The sequence below is a fragment of the Malus domestica genome, chromosome 13, assembly GCF_042453785.1.
Source record: "Malus domestica chromosome 13, GDT2T_hap1".
Lineage (NCBI taxonomy): Eukaryota > Viridiplantae > Streptophyta > Magnoliopsida > Rosales > Rosaceae > Malus > Malus domestica.
In genome coordinates this window covers 30491031-30498140 of record NC_091673.1, presented here as the reverse complement: position 1 = coordinate 30498140, position 7110 = coordinate 30491031, and the positions used below count along the sequence as shown (strand labels likewise).

At 38.9% G+C, this 7110-nt stretch overlaps 1 non-coding gene across 1 annotated transcript; it reads right to left on the bottom strand.

Moving 5' to 3' along the window:
- Positions 1-2964: 2964 nt before the first annotated feature.
- Positions 2965-3075, bottom strand: LOC114820786 (small nucleolar RNA R71). Its single transcript, XR_003768264.1, has one exon. It is a non-coding gene; the product is annotated as a small nucleolar RNA R71 (small nucleolar RNA).
- Positions 3076-7110: the final 4035 nt, after the last annotated feature.

Sequence of the window (7110 nt, the reverse complement as noted above, 5' to 3'; positions counted from 1 at the left end):
AAGGAAGAAGGCAAATGCAAGTGAAGAGCATGATCCTCAAGGACACTTTGGTATGCCCCAAACTCTAGATTTTCATATCACTTCTTTTGTAACCTACAACCTAAGCCTTACAGTACAATCTTGAGAAAGACCTAGCTGATCATTGAGGATGTATTCATAGGTGATGGTAAGTGTGTGTGTTATCTATATTCTTAGCATTTGATTCATTTCATGAGATCTACTCAGAAATTGTGCTTCCATTTCAGATTTCATATGTGAGAATTTTGATTCCCTTTACATAATTTCACTCATATATGTTGGTGGAGAGACTAAACCTTAGGATCTGAGTGAGAACTTGAGTGGAAGCTGTGAGGAGTAGAGTTGAGGCGAATTCTATCTTAAGCAATTGGGTATGGTAACCTTGAAGTTGTAAGACATGGAGAAATATCTTTATAAGTTACAATTGATACGATTCTTTGGAGTAGCAAACTTTTGAGTTTGAATGTATGACAAAGTTTTCATTGGTTCTTATTAGTTTGTTCAAAGCATGTATTAACCAAATTGTTTGCAGATTTTGTAGATGTTTGAGGGTGTCATCGCTGTAAACCCTCAGGAGACAAAACTCCTCCAACTAGGGACACCTAGGGGTTCAAAGGCTTGTTGCACATGCTCAGCGCAATCGTTTGGCCAGCGAAAGTGGTTTAGTTAGATGATAGTGTTTTGTGTGTTTTAATTTTAAGTTTGCTCGAGGACTAGCAAAAACCAGGTTTGGGGGTATTTGATAGTTCACATTTCGTGTGCATTTATATCCTCCATATTTGGCATCTTTGTGATGTTTTTGGATCAAACTAGTTGTATTTTACATTATTTGGTGTTAGTGTGCAGCCAAGTGTGTTTTAGGATCAATTGGAAGGCAAATGAAGTAAAAACACCCTTTTTGGTAGCTGAGCATTATTCCAAGCGTGGAGAAGATTTTGGGGAGTTAATTTGAAGTCCAAATGAGGAATCAAGGACTATTTTGGCTGCTGGAATTTCAGGAAAAGATGTGGAAGGAAGTGGTGCAATTCGGACATATTGGGTGGTTCCACACACCTTGCCGTGCATTCCCTTACCTTTCCAGCTCCCCTTTACACCAAAAACATGCACTCCCATTAATTAAACCATTCAGCCACATTTACACCAACAAACACAGCCATGCCGTGCACTTTCATACCCCTTTTCCAGCCTGTGCAAACAATTCCAGGTTGTTCACTGCATCCTTGCAGCCATTTCACATGCATCTTCAATTAAATAAGCAACAAGCATGCTTATATTCCCTGGTGCCGTGCATTGCCAGGGAGGAAGTCACCACATCCCATCATCATTCACATTTTTCATCTCCATTCTCTCCCATTTACAGAAACCATTCATTCACAGCCAAACAACCTTCATTTTACATCACATTTGGAGAACCAAGACAGAAGGCTACTCTTAAAGGATTTTCGACTTCAGTTCTTCTTCAAGGGTTTCTTCATCTTAATTCTATGTTCACTCATGTTATATATTTCTATGTCAAACTATTTGTAAACATGAGGTGTAACTAATCTCTTTCTAGGGATTCGATGTAGCCTAGCAAGATTGCCATGTAGTTAATTCAGAATGTTCAGTTGATCCAATTAATTCTTGTTTCATTCTCTGATTTAATTGTGACTTTGTATGTTGATTTTAATGCTTGATCACCATTTGAATTAACCACAAGTTGTATAGCCAATATTAAAAGCACACATCATGCATAATCTTGGTAGATATGGGAATGATTGAAGGTGATGTTTTGCAAACATCCTGCCGAGTGTTTCCTTTGGTTTTATGAAAGTTTCTTATGCATGACACATTCTTGATTAAGAACCAAAGTTGCACATTACAATTAGGTTCATGATTAGGAACATTTGATCAAATCTACACATCATATAGTTGATCAAATCTAAGTGAAACAAACTCAAGAATTAGGTAGATTGCTGAGCATAAACTGACTTAACAAGCATGGAATTGGTTTAGCTATGGTGAAACCGAATCCCTAGCTTCATCTACATTGGTGCTATCCCATTTCAATATTTGTTGATTTATTCATTTGTGTTCACTTCATTTTTGTGAGTTTCTTTTAAGTTACAACAACAAATCTGTCTAAGTTGATTAGTTTGATTATCTAATAAGGTTCTTGCAAAACAGGTGGTTGTATAAGTCCAATTAGTCCCTGTGGATTCGACACCCTTACTTGTGTTAATATACTCAACATGTTTTAGCACTAGGAAGGAATAAAACATCAACAAAAATGGCGCCGTTGCCGGGGACTGATTTCAGTCCCTTATAATTGCTTGTTTAGTTATGAACCCTTGTTCTTTTCATTTTAAGTAGAGTTCTGATTTTTTTATTCAAACTTGTTTTATTTTGTTTCAGGTAGTATATGTCAAATAGACTTATTGAGTTAGGCCAAAGAATTGAACGGTTGAAGAGCAACACTTTAGACAACTTTGTGCCAACAAGTTCATCTATTGTCCGTGAAGAAGAGGAAGGGAACTCGTCTAGTTCAACAAGTGAAGGATCTGAGCACGTTAATTGGGAAAGAGAAGAAGAGATGGCGGGCAATCAAGATGAGCTTCGAGCTTTGGAGGACTTTGCTCAGCCAATCATACCAAATTCACCTTCATGCATCTTGCTGCCCACAGAAGCTAGAAACTATGATCTTAAATCTTCACATTTCCATATGTTTCCCTCTTTCTATGGCTTACCTAACGAAGACCCTTTAGCTCATATTAAAGAGTTTTACAATGTTGTGAGTGGTTTGCCTTTGCAGGGAGTAAGTGAAGCAAATTTGAGGATGAGAGTGTTTCCTTACACTTTGAAAGATAGGGCCAAGAGTTGGTTGATGACTCTAACACCAGGTTCCCTCACCACATGGGATGCCGTGGCTAAGAAGTTCTTGGAGAAGTTTTTTTCCACTCAAAAGACAGCCACATTAAGGGGACAAATCTTCAACTTCAAACAAGATGATGGAGAACCTTTCAATGAGTGTTGGGAGCGCTTTAAAGGCCTTTTGCTGCAATGTCCACACCATGGGTTACCTTTTCACTTACAAATGCAAATTTTCTATGATGGACTAACCCAAACATGCCAATCAACTGTTGATAATGCAGCAGGTGGAGCTTTGAAGAAAAAGAATGCTCAAGAGTCATATAACATTTATGAGATGTTGGGGTCTAATGCTCAACACAAAGATTTAAGGGGTAAGAAAGTTGGAGTCTATGAAACAAGCTCTAATCATGATCTTTTGTTGCAGGTAGCTAACCTAGAACGGAAGCTTGAATCCGTGCTCAACATGGTGCCAAAAGCAAATGAGGTGTGTGCCATTTGCAACATACCAAGCCATCCTACTCATCAATGTCCATCTAGGGAGGCTTATCCCGAGTATGTCCAAGACCAAGTGAACCTCATGAATTCTTACAATCAAAGGCCAAGCAATGATGTGTATTCAAACACATATAACCCAAGTTGGAGAGATCATCCCAACCTTTCATGGAGGAACAACAATCAAAATCAATTCCAAAACTTCCAACCAAAACCTGCCACTACACTTGAGGATACGGTTAAGTTGTTAGCTCAAAACACCTTGCAATTCCAACAAACCACAAATAGCACTTTCCAACAACATTCGGCGGCTCTAACCAAAATGGAGACACAATTGGGACAGATTGCTGATGCCTTGAACCAAAGAGAGGTTGGAAAGTTTCCAAGCCAACCCGTGATACTCCAAAGGAACCAAGAGCAAGCTAAAGCAATCACTACACTTAGAAATGGTAAGGTTATCAATAATAGAGTTGGCAATGAAGTTACTAATGAATTTGATCATGTGAATGCAGGGGTTACTCAAGGAGAAAATGAGAAACCAAATGAGGAACCAAGCCAAGCTACTTCCTCATTTGAAGCACCAAATCTTCACAAGGCCGAGAAACCTTACACTCCACCAATACCATTTCCTGGAAGACTTGCCAAGAGCAAGCAGGATAAGTCATTTAAGGAAATTTTTGATATTCTAAGTAAGGTGAATGTTAACTTACCTTTGCTTGATGTCATTAGGAACATGCCGGCTTATGGGAAATTCTTCAAAGAGTTAAACAACTACAAAAGGAAGTATGGACCACATGAGAAGGTAGTGGTGTCTGAGAATGTAAGTGCAGTGTTGCAAAGAAAACTTCCACCAAAGCTCAAGGATCCAGGAAGTTTCTCTATCAACATCACCATAGGGGACAAGAAAGTAGAGAAGGCGATGCTTGATTTGGGTGCTAGCATCAACTTAATGCCTTATTCCGTGTACCTTCAACTAGGTTTGGGGGAATTGAAAGCCACCACCATTTCATTACAACTTGCGGACAGATCCGTGAAATATCCAAGAGGTATAGTAGAGGATATTCTAGTTCAAATTGATAAACTAATCTTGCCTGCGGATTTTGTAGTGTTGGACATGGAAGAAGCTCCTATACGTGACCGAGAGTTGCCTATTTTGCTTGGAAGACCATTTATGGCCACAGCCAAGACCATCATTGATGTGCAAAATGGACTCCTCACTATGACAGTGTTAGGAGATACCGTTCAATTCAAAGTGTTTGAGTCTCTTTCTCATCCTTCTTCATCTCTTGATTGTTATGCCATTGATGTGCTTGATTCACTTGTTTTCTCTAAGTTTTTGCAGGCACAATCTAACGAACCATTACAAACTGTTTTGAGTCAATCTCAAGATGAGTTTGATGAAGAAGATGCACTCATGGAAGAGGTAGCTGCCTTGGAAGCATTGGCACCGTATCCTTTGAATGTTTCACCTCTTGTAGAGCATTTAGAACCATCTAGGTCACATCTAATACCTTCTACTGTCAAGGCACCAAAACTTGAACTTAAACCACTTCCACCACATCTTAAATATGCATATCTAGCTGATTTTGAAACTCTTCCAGTTATCATAGCTTCTGACCTCAATCCAAATGAAGAAGATAAACTAATGAGAGTGTTAAAAGAGTCCAAATCAGCTATTGGGTGGTCTATTGCAGATATCAAGGGAATAAGCCCTACTATGTGCATGCATAGGATTCTTTTGGAGGATGGATCAAAGTCAACCCGTGAGCCACAAAGAAGGCTCAATCCACACATGAAGGAAGTTGTGAGGAATGAAGTGTTGAAGTTGTTAGATGTGGGGATCATATATCCCATTTCTGATAGCAAATGGGTGAGTGCTATTCAAGTGGTACCTAAGAAGGTCGGAATCACAGTGATGAAGAATGAAAACAATGAGTTTGTGCCCACAAAGCCCACGGCTAGTTGGCGTGTTTGCACCGATTACAGGAAGTTGAATTCTAGCACTAGAAAAGATTACTTTCCTATGCCTTTCATAGATCAAATGCTTGAGAGATTGGCAGGTTATTCACACTATTGTTTTCTTGATGGTTACTCAGGTTACAATCAAATTGCAATTGCTCCGGAGGATCAAGAGAAAACAACCTTTACTTGCCCATTTGGCACATTTGCATATAGGAGAATGCCTTTTGGACTTTGCAATGCTCCAGCAACATTCCAAAGATGCATGTTGGCAATTTTTTCTGACATGGTAGAAAGATTCATTGAGGTATTTATGGATGACTTCTCAGTGTTTGGTTCCTCTTTTGATGAATGTCTTAACCATCTCTCTTTAGTACTTCAAAGATGTCAGGAAACAAATTTGGTTCTCAATTGGGAAAAATGCCAATTTATGGTGAAACAAGGAATTGTGTTGGGACATGTAATCTCTAGCAAAGGAATGGAGGTGGACAAAGCCAAAATTAACGTCATCACCAATATGGTAGCTCCCACCACTGTGAAGGGAGTAAGAAGTTTTTTTGGGACATGCGGGTTTTTATCGTCGTTTCATTAAAAACTTCTCAATGATCACTCGTCCATTATGCAATCTGTTAGCTAAAGATGTTGTATTTCATTTTGATAAAGCTTGTATGGATGCATTCAATACTTTGAAATATGAACTAACCTCGGCCCCTATTATTATGGCACCAGATTGGTCCTTACCTTTTGAATTAATGTGTGATGCCTCTGACTATGCTATTGGTGCAGTTTTAGGGCAAAGGGTGAACAAGCTTCCACATGTGATTTACTATGCAAGCCGGACTCTAAATGATGCTCAACTTAACTATTCCACAACTGAAAAGGAGTTGCTTGCTATTGTTTTTGCCTTAGAGAAGTTTCGGTCATACCTTGTGGGATCTAAAGTTATTGTGTTTTCTGATCATGCAGCCCTTAGGTACTTAATGACAAAGAAGGATGCTAAACCACGCTTAATTAGATGGATACTCTTACTACAAGAGTTTGACTTGGAGATTCGAGATAAAAAGGGAAGTGATAATGTTGTGGCTGACCATTTGTCACGGCTTAATGAGAACCATGGAGTTGGACAACCTTTGCCTCTAAATGAATCATTTCCAGATGAGCAACTCCTTGTTGTTCAAGAAAAAGAACCATGGTATGCTGATTTCGTTAATTATCTTGCTTGTGGTATAATTAGAAATGACCTTTCTTTTCAGGAAAGAAAGAAGTTCCTTGCCATGGTAAAGCATTACGTTTGGGACGAACCATAGTTGTTTAAATATTGCCCTGACCAAATCATTAGGAGATGTGTCCCAGAGAGTGAGCAACAAAGCATTCTAACATTCAGCCATACATTGGCATGTGGAGGACATTTTGGTGCCAAAAAGACATCTCTAAAAGTTTTACAATCTGGTTTCTTTTGGCCTACTTTATTCAAAGATGCTTTTGATTTTTGTTCTAAGTGTGATAGGTGCCAGAAAATGGGGAACATTAGCCGAAGAAATGAGATGCCATTGAACAACATTTTGGTAGTGGAGCTCTTTGATGTTTGGGGAATCGATTTCATGGGACCATTTCCATCCTCTTTTGGCCACTTATACATATTAGTGGCAGTAGATTATGTATCCAAATGGGTTGAAGCCATTGCTACAAGAACTAATGATCATAAGGTTGTTTTGAATTTTCTTAAAGATGTGATTTTTTGTAGGTTTGGAACCCCAAGAGCTATTATTAGTGATGGTGGCAGCCATTTCT